The sequence below is a fragment of the Trichechus manatus genome, unplaced genomic scaffold, assembly GCF_000243295.1.
Source record: "Trichechus manatus latirostris isolate Lorelei unplaced genomic scaffold, TriManLat1.0 scaffold00082, whole genome shotgun sequence".
Lineage (NCBI taxonomy): Eukaryota > Metazoa > Chordata > Mammalia > Sirenia > Trichechidae > Trichechus > Trichechus manatus.
In genome coordinates this window covers 7,857,538-7,870,109 of record NW_004444018.1, presented here as the reverse complement: position 1 = coordinate 7,870,109, position 12,572 = coordinate 7,857,538, and positions in this window count along the sequence as shown.

The following is a 12,572-nucleotide window of genomic DNA, read 5'->3' as shown; positions in this document are numbered from 1 at the left end:
AGTAACTATAACTGTTGAATATCCTTCGGATTAAAAACAAAAAACCCAGTGAAAAAAGATTATCAAAGGCCATAGAAATCCTTAAATTTCAGCTTCACTGAAACTGCTATGTTCTTGGGGACAACGATCCTTGACAGGGTTCCTTTAATAGTAGCTCTAGTCACTAATGACAGTGCTCTGATTCCGATCTTTCAGGCCACCCCAGGAGATTGACCATGTCGTTGTTAGCTGCTGTACAGTCAGCCCCAACTCATGGTGACCTCATGCACAAAGGGATCAGATTGTTATGATCTACAGGGCTTTCAATGGCTGATATTTTGGAAGTAGATCGCTAAGTCTTTCTTCCTAGTCTGTTTTAGTTTATAGCTCATTTTATTTTTAGTTAGATCAAGGTTATAATGGAAACGGGCGTGCACGTGCGCACACACACACACACACACACACACACACTAGCTATACTTTGTGAATGATCCACAAACCCTCAAATTGAAAACCCAACTAGAAGGAATTTCTGTGGGTATGCTATTGCAAAATAGAATAAAATGTTTTTAGGCCTTATGGCTACATTTTAGAAAGACAGTCTCAGGTGTACCTTCCATTTTTTCTGTCATTCTTTGCTGTTATTTCTCTGAAAACTTTTTCCACTCCTCCTAACTTCCCTCTACAATTGTTGATACTGACATAGTGACTTGAAGGCAACACCTTCCATTGGAGCTAGTAGTCAACTCTTGGATAACTTTGTATGAGAGTTTGATAAGTAATTCGTCAGTGGATCTCCCATGGGTGCTACCATACCTGAGATGTTTTTGAAACGAAGCTATATATGCATTCCTGAAAAACTCCACGTTCTGTGAAATTGTGCACTAAAAATAACAAAGCTCATGAAAAAAAGGGGAGGAGGGATAAAGGGGAAGTACCCGATATCTATGCGGATTTGCATCTAGAGTACTAACAAAAGCAATGGATTGAACCTGGGGGAAGATATCAATACCTATAAACGGGGGAGTGAAATGATAGCAAGACTTGGTGTATTAGTTCCCTGGGCCTGCTGTAACAAAATGCCACAAACTGGCTGGCTTATGAGAACAGAAATTTATTGTCTCACTGTCCTGGAGGCTAGGAGTCAAATTCACGGGGTCGGCAGAGCCATGTTCTCTCTGAGGACTATACAGGATGATCCTTTTTTGTCTCTCCTAGTTTCTGATATCCCCAGGTTTCCTTGGCTTGCAGCTGCAGCATAACTTTGTCTTCACATGGCCATCTTCCCACTGTCTATCTCTCTGTGTCTCTTTTTGTCTTCTATAGGACACCATTCAAATTGGATTAGGGCCCTCTCTAGTCCATTAGCATCTTCAAAGACCCTATTTCCAAACAACATCAAGTTTACAGGTACCAGGAGTTAGGACTTCAACATAAATTTTGGGGGCCATAATTCAACCCATAACATTTAGGTTAGAGTTTCCAGGACTAAGGCCAGGCAGATGAAAGTGGCTATTGTTAAGGTGGGCACGGCAGGCAGTGCAAGTCGCCCTGAGTTCAGATTGCACAGAGCGATGAGTTCATATCTTGGGGGAAGGAAAGTCTGAATGCAGGATCTTGTTCCTAATTTTCTTAAAATGTAGTTGAAAGGTCTCCTTTTACCAGTGCAGCAACCAAATTCAGAGATTCTCATTCTCTGCAGAAGCTTATAATTCTACTCTTTCTTTTCCACCTCCTTTTGTTCAGGAAAATTTGTGCATGAGCTTACGTGGTTTTCTGGATACACTAATATTATTTTCCTAGTTACCAATTTTTCATGAGCACATTCACATTACAAAAACACACTCCAGGAGAACACACTATATTTGACTGGTTAGAAACTTGGATTCCTTTGGAAAACAATATGGCATTCCCTTAAAAAGCTAGAAATAGAAATACCATATGATCCAGCAATCCCACTCCTAGGTATATATCCTAGAGAATTAAGAGCCATCACACGAATAGATACATGCACACCCATGTTCATTGCAGCACTGTTCACAATAGCAAAAAGGTGGAAACAACCTAAGTGCCCATCAACAGGTAAATGGATAAACAAACCATGGTACATACACACAATGGAATACCATGCAACAATAAAGAACAATGATGAATCTGCAAAACATCTCACAACATAGATGAATCTGGAGAGCATTATGCTGAGTGAAATAAGTCAATCACAAAAGGACAAATACTATATGAGACCACTATTGTAAAAACTCATGAAAATGTTTACACACAGAAAGAAACTATCTTTGATGGTTACAAGGGAGGGGAAGAGTGGGGAGGGAGAAAACACTAACTAGACAATAGATAAGTGATAACTTTGGTGTATGGTAAGACAATACACAATACTGGGGAAGTCAGCACAATTTGACCAAGGCAAAGTCATAGAAGCTTCATAGACACATCCAAATTCCCTGAGGGATCGAGTTACTGGGCTGAGGGCTGGGTACCATTGTCTTGGGGGACAGCTAGCTCAATTGGCATAACATAGTTTATAAAGAAAATGTTCTGCATTCTTCTTTGGTGAGTAGCCTGGGGTCCTAAAAGCTTGAGACTGACCATCTAAGATACATCTACTGGTCCCACCCAGTCTAGAGACGAAGAATGAGGAAAATCAAAAACATAAGGGAAAGATTAATCTAAAAGACTAATGGACCACAACTACCACAGGCTCCACCACACTGAGTCTAGCACAACTAGATGGAGCCCAGCTACACCACTGACTGCTCTGACAGGGATCGCAACAGAGGGTCCCGGACAGAGCTGGAGAAATATGTAGAATAGAATTCTAACTCACAAAAAAAGACCAAACTTACTGGTCTGAGAGAGACTAGAGAAACCCCGAGAGTATGGCCCCGGACACCCTTTTAACTCAGTTCTGAAGTCACTCCTGAGGTTCACCCTTTAGCCAAAGATTAGACAAGCCCGTAAAACAAACAATAACACACGTAGTTCAACTATGTATACGAGACTAAATGGGCGTACCAGCCCAGGGGCAAGGACGAGAGGGCGGGAGGGGACAGGAAAGCTGGATGAATGGAAATGGGGAAAACCCAAAGTTGAGAAGTCACTAGATTGGCAACCATGTCACAAAACCGTATTAATTGTTTAATGAGAAACTAATTTGTTCTGTAAACTTTCACCTAAAGTACAATAAATAAATAAATAAAACATAGAACCACCAAAAAAAAAGAAAAAAGATACATGGATTCCTTTAAATTAGCAAAACAGGTTAGGGTGTTGCAGTGGTTCATGACTTGAATCATTGCCTAAAAAGAATAATAATGGTAAGAATAATAAGAAAAACAGTTGATGTCGAGTCATTTCCAACTCATGGCAACCCCACATATGTCCGAGTAAAACTGTGCTCCTTAGGGTTTTCAATGGCTGATTTTTCATCAATAGATCACCAGGTCTTTCTTCCGAGGTGCCTTTGGGTGAACTTGAACCGCCAACCTCTTGGTTAGCAGCCGAGTGCGTTAACCTTTTGCACCACTCAGGAACTCCTGGTAATAATAATAGGTTCCATTTATTTAGTTCTTTCCATGGGCTACCCGTAAAAACCCATTGCTGTCGAGTCGATTCAGACTCATAGTGACCATATAGGACAAAGTAGAACTGCCCCACAGGTTTTCCAAGGAGCGCCTGGCAAATTTGAACTGCTGACCTTCTGGCTACCAGCTGTAGCTCTTAACCACTATGTCACCAGGGTTTCCTCCATGGGCTAGGCACTTTGCTAAATGTTTTATTGACATCATTGTATTTAATCATCACAGTGGTGTTATGTCCAAGGAATTTCTATCCGTTTTTTTACAAGTGAGGGAAGTGGGATGGAGGGAAGTTTTAGGTAACTTGACTGAAGTCACATAACCAGTACATAATGCAGAACTCAGAACTCATTTCCAAACCTCATGTTTTTCTTGAGTCTGTGAACTTTGACCTGAGTCTTGAAATTATTATTAATTAAAGTCTTCATTTGATATTAGGAAAAAATAATAAAGTAGGCAAATTTTACCTTCAATGGCCCTTCCCGTCCCTCCACATCCAACCTCAAATATCTGTGATTTCTGACAAATTCCTCTCTATATCCTGGTTACCCAGACTCTACTCCTTACCCTATTAATTAAGAGGTTATTTGAAAATTAATCTCTTCTGCAGTGCCCATGCTATAGAATTCTTCTCTGGACAAAGTTTATCGTTCCTGAGATGCATTTGCCTTAGGTGCCTATTCTTTGCACTGATAATTACTGGTGATTAAGATGTGAAAGTTGGAAACAAAGAAGAAGGATCAGTAGTTGAAAAATATGGCCCTGATGATATAAGTGACTCTGGAGATCACATGATAGAATTTTGCAAGACCAATGACTTCTTCATTATAAATACCTTTTTCAGCAACATAAACGGCGACTATACACAGGAATCAAATCACCTATATCTGTGGAAAGAGACAATGGAAAAGCTCAATGTCATCAGCCAGAATAAGGCCAGAGTTGGAATTCTGAAGGATTCTATGGGCAAAATATTGAATGACACGGGAAGCATCAAAAGAAGATGGAAGGACTACACAGACTCACTGTACCAAAAAGAATTGGTTAGCATTCAACCATTTCAAGAGGCTGCATATGATCAAGAACCTATGGTATTGAAGGAAGAATTCCAAGCTGCACTGAAGGTAATTGCTAAAAACAAGACTCCAAGAATTGATGGAATACCAACTGAGATGTTTCAACAAATGGATGCAGCACTGGAAGTGCTGACTTGTCTATGCCAAGAAATTTGGAAGACAGCTACCTGGCCCGCCGGCTGGAAGAGATACATATTTATGGCTATTACAAAGAAAGGTGGTACAACCAAATGCGGAAATTATCAAACAATATCATTAATGTCTAACCCAAGTAAAAATTTGCTGAAGCTCATACAAAAACAGTTGCAGGAGTACATCGATAGGGAAGTGCCAGAAATTCAAGTCAGATTCAGAAGAGGACATGGAAAGAGGGATACCATTGCTAACGTCATATGGATCTTGACTGAAAGCAGAGAATATCAGGAAGATGTTTACCTGTGTTTTATTGGCTATGCAAAGGCATTCGACTGTGTGGATCATAGCAAATTATGGATAACATTGCGAAGAATGAGAATTCCAAAACACTTAAAGGACTTGAAGCACTTGATGAAGATCAAACACTACAACCTGCAGTATGGATTACACCTCAACATAAAGAAAACAAAAATCCTCACAACTGGACCAATAAGCAACATCATGATAGACAGAGAAGAGATTAAAGTTGTCAAGGATTTCATTTTACTTGTATCCGCGGCCAACGCTCATGGAAGCAGCAGTCAAGACATCATGTGACGTATTGCATTGGGCAAATCTGCTGCACAAGACCTATTTAAAGTGTTGAAAAGCAAAGATGTCACTTTGAGGACTAAGGTGCGCCTGACCCAAGCCATGATATTTTCAACCACCTCATAGGCATGGGAAAGCTGGACAATGAAAAAGGAAGACTGAAGAAAAATTGATGTCTTTGAATTATGGTGTTGGTGAAGAATACTGAATATATCAACAACTGCCAGACGAATGAACAAGTCTGTCTTGGAAGAAGTACAGCCGGAATTCTCCTTGGAAGCTAGGATGGCAAGACTTTACCTTACGTACTTCGGACATATTGTCAGGATGAACAAGTCCCTGGGAAAGGACATTATACCTGGTAAGTTAGAGGGTCAGCAAAAAAGAGGAAGACCCTCAGTGAGATAGATTGACCCAGTGGCTGCAACACTGAGCTCAAATGTAACAATTGTGAGGATGGCGCAGGACGGAGCAATGTTTCATTCTCGAGGGCACCTAACAACAACTACAACAGGTTGGAGCAAAAGAGCATAGATTTGAGAAAGCTTATTTCATCTCTTTAATTGTGATTAGGAAGTTGATTATAAATTGATGAATAGCTCTATAACTCTGTAAGACTGCTAAGAAATGACTCAGGGAGTAGGAACAAGGAAGGAACTCTAAAGAGAAGGTTGTTTTGCTATTATGTTCATCTCATGAAAACCTCTTCTACTTACTTTATGGTGAAACGATTTCAGAATTTCCTTCTTCCCCCTACCTGTCTTTTGTCCTCTTTTTCTGTTTGTTTGATAATCTGAGTGATAACTCCTAGCATTATCTCTGCAGAGTACTTTACTGTATGAATGCTTAACTGAACCAGAGGTATAAATGAAAGCAAGGCAGTTCAGGAAACCGCCACTGGTTTCACCAACAAGTAAACATCTGGAAGATTTTGGGAATTATTTTGCTTCTTCAGCTGGAGGTTTGTTTGCCCTTTGCTTCTGATCTGCTCCTAGATTTTCACATATGAAAAAAAAAAAGAATACTTTGACTAAAGCAATGTTTCTCAACCTTGTTGGATCATGAGAATCACCTGGGAGTAACTTGTAAACACACAGTCCCAGACGTCATGTTGCCAGAATGTCCAGGCAAGGCGTTTGGAAAGCTGTGTTTTTAAAGAGGGCTCGGATGATTCTCACTATCAGAGTTCAGCGCTCACTGGACTAAGAGGTGGACCTTTGTGGCATGATATAAAAGCATGTCCATCCATGAGGCAGTAGCACCGACCCTCCAGGGTGTATAAATGTGTAAAGCAGGTATAGGCACCAACAGTTAGTGTGAGGAACTGAGACCTTCAACGAGACCCCAAACCTTAGCACCAGTGCTCCCGAGCTCTAGAGTCCATCAAGGAAATTAACTTCCATTTCCCTGCCCATTCCAGCAGATTCTAAATTGTTGGGTCTTGGGGTGGGGCAGGAAGCGTTTTGAGAAACATTGATAAATAGATGTCACCCCTGCCTGGAGGCCAGCCCTGGGCACAATGGTCAAGTAAGCACAATTTTATCCAGTCACTTACTTTGTCTCTCACTTTCTCTTTCTCTCTGTCCTCTCTTTCTCTTCCTCACATCACCTCACAAGGGTTTCGACACTCAAGTCCTATAGGGAACCTGTCGTCCTTTTCCTCCAGTGTCTCATCCCGTCTTCCCTTTACAGACAACAAACGAGAGAGACTGAGAGAAGTCTCTACCCCTGCCATCTACAAGCTGAAAAAAAAAATCTTGCCATCCAGTCAACTCCAACTCATGGCAACCTCATGTGTGTCAGGATAGAACTGTGTATAGGGTTTTCAATGGCTTATTCTTCTAAAATAGATGGCAGATCACTAGGCCTTCCTTCTGAGGTGCGTCTGGGTGGGCACAAACCTCCAACTTTTCAGTTAGCAACCAAGTAAGTTGACCATTTGCACCACCTATGGGCTCCCTAATCTACCTCCCCAATCCATCACAACATCTCCTTTGAACTTCAGGTCTTTTCACTTGAAAACTGTCTGATTTTCCACCTGGCTGTCCCTGGTGGCACAGTGGTTAAGAGCTTGGCTGCTAACCAAAAGTTCAGCAGTTCGAATCCATCAGCCGCTCCTCGGAAACCTGGTGGGGCAGTTCTACTGTGTCCTATAGGGTGGCTATGAGTCGGAATCGACTCAATGGCAACAGGTATGGTTTGATTTTTATCCCACAGATACTTGGAAATTCACATCTTTAAACTACACTCTCTTATGCTATGTCCATCCACACGTCTAAGGCAGAAACAGCATTTTTCTTGATTCTTCTCTCCACTGCACCTGCTCTCCAACATCACACTGATTGTCGTCCTACTAATTCTTTATTAACCACACCTGTTTGTCTCAGCGCCACAGCAGATACGTTAGTTCAGCCCACTATTATTGCCTGTCCAGGTTCTTACAATAGTCCCTTGATTCTTCCTTTTACAACACAAAGCAACCAAACAGGCAAAGCCTACTCCAACCTCTGCCTTTCCCATCCCAGTAAATGGCACCACCATCAATTGCAGGATCTCATTGCAAAAAACTTGGCCTCCTTCTTGCCTCCTCTCGCTTCCTCTCCACCTGCATCCTACCATCAGCAAGCTCTCTGCCACCAACCTTCCAAATAGATCCCAAACCTAAGCCTTCTATCCACTGCTACCTCACTGATCCTAGCCACACCCTATCTCCTCTCAAACGCTACAATGACCTCTCTGTTTTTCCTGTTTTCACTCTCACCACCACCTAGTAACTCTTTTCCATAAGTGACCAGAATGGTCTTTCTGAAATGTAAATCATTGTATCATGCCCCTGTTTAAACTCCTCTAATGCCTTTCCAAAGCCCTGGTGGCACAGTGGTTAAGAGCTCGGCTGATAACCAAAAAGTCAGCAGTTTGAATCCACCAGCTGCTCCTCGGAAACCCTAGGGGGCAGTTCTACTGTGTCCTATAGGGTCGCTATGAGTTGGAATCGACTCGACGGCAATGGGTTTGGGTTTGGAATGGCTTTCCATTGCATTTTTGATAAAATTAAATCTCCTTCCAATGGTCTCCTAGTCCCAACATTATCTGGTCGTGCCTGCCTGTCTACCCTTGCTTCTGCCTCCCCATTCTTTCTGCTCCAGCCATACTGGTCTTCTTGCGGAGAACTTTACACTAAATGTTCCCTCTGCCTGCAGCCCTCTTCACTGAGATCATTGTGTAACTGGTGCCTTCTCTTCTTTCAGGTCTCTGCTCAACTGTTACCTCCTCAGAGAGTCCTGGCCACCTATCTAGGGAGATCATGAATCGTACTTGGCCCAGGGACAATTCTCACTTAAGCTTCTTGTTCTGACATCTTGTTTGATTCAGCATTTGCCCCAGATTTTTCATTTTTTAGCAAAGTATTATCAGTAGTGGTCACAATATAAGTATCTTGGATATGTTTGGTTGGCCACCATTTTGTTCTTCCACCTTCTGCCATGGACTCATCTGTCTAGTAAGGTGTGAGACTCATGTGCAGTGAACAGATTCTCACTTTAACATGTGGTTAATTCTGAAAGCTTGCAGAAATAGCTCTCTTTTTCTGACCCATTGCAAAGGCAACTTAACTAACACCTTCATTTCAGGCATAGATGCATAGCGCTTGTGAATAAAACAAAATGTGCTCGGGCAACTAACTCTTTCTGATTATTTGGTGGTAGTGGGAAAAGATCAGGAGCCCTGGTTGCACAGCAGCTAAGCGCTTGGCTGCTAACCAAAAGATAAGTGATTTGAGCCCACCAGCAGCTCTATGGGAGAAAGATGTTGCGGTCTGCTTCCATAAAGATTACAGCCTTGGAAACCCTATGGGGCAGTTCTACTCTATCCTATAGGGTCACTACGAGTCAGAATCGACTCGACAGCAATGGGTTTTTGGGAGAAGATCAACACAGCTGCACCAGTCAGCTGTGCCATGGTCTGTGGCATGGCCTGCAAGATGCACAAAGCTACCAGGCCACTAGTCAGCAGAAAAAACAAACTGTGGGAAATTATACCCTAAGCGTACATGAATGAGTGTAAGAAGTAGAAGCTGAGTCGTCCTACCACAGAATGTGTAGAAGACAGAACAGTCTTGCTAAGTGGTTTTATCATTTATCAGAGATTGTCATATCCACAGAAAGCAAGACCTAGCTGCATGCTGCCTACAAGAAATCATATGAAGAAGTCAAGCATTGAGAGATGGGGCTGCAGAAGTGAGGAAGAGTGAGATTATGTACAGCCTTGTATGCTACACCAAAGGGCTTGTTTATTATTCTGCAGAAAATAGGGGTTTCACATAAAGGATTTAAGCAGAGTAGTTGGAGCCCTGGAGGTGCAGTGGTTAAGAGCTCAAGCCGCTAACCAAAAGACTGACAGTTTGAATCCACCAGCCGCTCTTGGAAACCCTATGGGACAGTTCTACTCTGTCCTATAGGGTTGTTATGAGTCTGAATTGACTCGATGACAACAGGTTTGCTTTTTTTGGTTTAGTGAAGCAATAAGTAGGGCCAAGATTAGGGTGAGGCAAGCAAGGTGCCGGGGGAGCAAAATTTTGGGAGGTGCTTACTCTCAGGGTTGTGCAAGTACAAGATCAGCACCTAAGAGTGAGTGGCTTCTTAAATTTTGCACCCCGAGTGCATAGCTTGCTTCACCCTAGTCCTAGCCCTGACAATAAGCTACACACTTTAGGAAGAACACTCTTCACACTCTACAGAAGTAAGAAATCAGAGGCAGGCAGATTAGTAGGTTTATTCATTTATCCATTGTATGGAATATTGTTTATCCATTCATCAGTTGATGGACATTTGGGTTGTTTCTCCTTTTCAGCTATTATGAATAATGTTGCTGTGAACACTTGTATACATGTTTTTGTGTGTAGACTTATGTTTTCATTCTCTTGAGTATGTACCTACAAGTGGAATTGCTGGATCATATGCTAGGTCTATGTTCAGTCTTTTAAGGAACTGTAAGATTATTTTCCACAGTGGCTACACCATTTCACTTTCCAACCAGAAATGTATGAGGGTCCAATTTCTCTACATCCTTGACCACACTTAATATCTGTCTTTTTGATAATAGCCATCCTAAACCAAACCAAAAAACCCATTGCCTTTGAGTTGATTCTGCCTCAGGGACCCTATAGGACAGAGTAGAACTGCCACATGAAGCGGCTGGTGGATTCGAACAGCGAACCTTTTAGTTAGCAGCTGAACTCTTAACCACTGAGCAACCAGAGCTCCAATAGTCATCTTAGAGGGTGTGAAATATCTCATTGTGGTTTTGATTTCATTTTCCTAATGACTAATGATGTACAGCATCTTTTCATGTGCATTATTTGTCATATGTACGTATTCTTTGGAGAAATGTTTATTCAAGTCCTTTGACAATTTTTTTTTTTACTTGGGTTGTTTGTCTTATTGTTGAGTTTTAAAATTTATTTATATATTCTGAATACTAGACCTTTATCTGATATATAATTTGAAAATACTTTATCTCATTCTGTGAGTTTTCTTTTCACTTTCTTGATGCTGTTGTTTGAAGCACAGAAGTTTTTAATTTTGATTGAGTCCAATTTATCTATTTTTGTTGTTGCTTGTGCTAACTTTTGCCTTTCAAATGGTGCTTAGACCATTTACATTTAATGCAATCATTGATAGGGAAAAATTAAAATCTTCATATTTGTTTTTATATATCCTGTCCTTCTTTCCCCTAATTATTTTTCTGCCTTCTTTTGGATTAATTAAATATGTTTTATATTTCCATTTTATTTTAACTGTGTTTGGTTAATAAGTTATCTCTCTCTTTCATTATGTAGTGGTTGCTCTAAGGCTTACAATTAACATGTTTAATATATCACAGTCTACCTTCAAAAATGTTATATCACTTCAAATATAATGTAAGAACCTCACAATTGTACATTTTCAGTGCCAACCTCCCATCTTTGGTGCAAATTTTGTCACACATTTTATTTCTAACCAAAAGCAAACCAAATTCATTGCTTCCAGTCAGTTTCGACTCATAGCAACTCTAAGCCAGAGCAGAACTGTCTCATAGTGCTTTTTTTGTTTAGATCTACATTTCCATCTGATATCATACTTCTTTTGCCTAAGGAACTTTCTTTAGCATTTCTTATAGTGCAGGTTTGACGGCAATGATTTATTACAGCTTTTGTTTGCTGAAAGAGTCTTTGTTTCACCTTTCTATTTGAAAGATATTTTTGCTGGGTATAGAATTCTGGGTGGAACGTTTTTAAAGATATCAATTCATTGTCTTCCAGTTTACACACTTCATGATGAGACATCTACTGTAATTGTTTTATTTGTTCTTCTGCCTTTTTTTCCCCCTAGATGCCTTCACAACATTATCTTTGGTTTTTAGCAGTTTGATCATGATGTATGTCTACATTTCTTCCCCCCATCTTCTTCTTCTCCTCCTCCTCTTTCTCATTCCTCTTCTTCTCCTCTCTCTTCCCCTTCTTTTCTCCCCCTCCCCTTCTTGCTTTTGTATTTATCCTCTTTGGGTCTATGGGAAATTCTTAGCCATTATCTCCAAATCTTTTCTTTACCCCTTCGTTCATTTTCTCCTTCCAGGACTCAAATTACATACATTTTAGAATGTATGTCAGTGTCCCATAGTGCTTGAATACTTGCTATTTTTTTTTTTACTCTTTTTTCTTCCTATTTTTGTTTTAGTTTGGATAAGTTCACTGATGTTTTTCCTCATAAGTGTCCAGTCCAATGATGAGTCTATGAAAATAATTTTTTATTTCTGATGTTATCTATTTTATTTCTAGTGTTTCAATATAATTCTTTTTATTTTTCATTGTTCTGCTGAAATATTTCATCTATTTATGAATGTTGTTTACTTGTTCCAAAAGATTTTTTAAACATTATTACTCCTTTTCCAGGAGTAAAATGTTGTGTTTTTTTTTTTTTTTTACTTTTCCATTATAGACTCTAAACTCCATGAGGGCAAGGACTGGGTCTAATTTGATGTTATATTCTGAACACAAATTATTATAGTAGTGGTTCAACAATTAGTTGAATGAATAAATAAATGAACTTCTTTTTATCAACAACTATTATCATGGCTTAAGGTGTTACTGTTTCCTGATAAAATGTATACTTGGTATCTGTTTCCATTCTATATCCCAGAGAAATAACTAAAAATGACAATT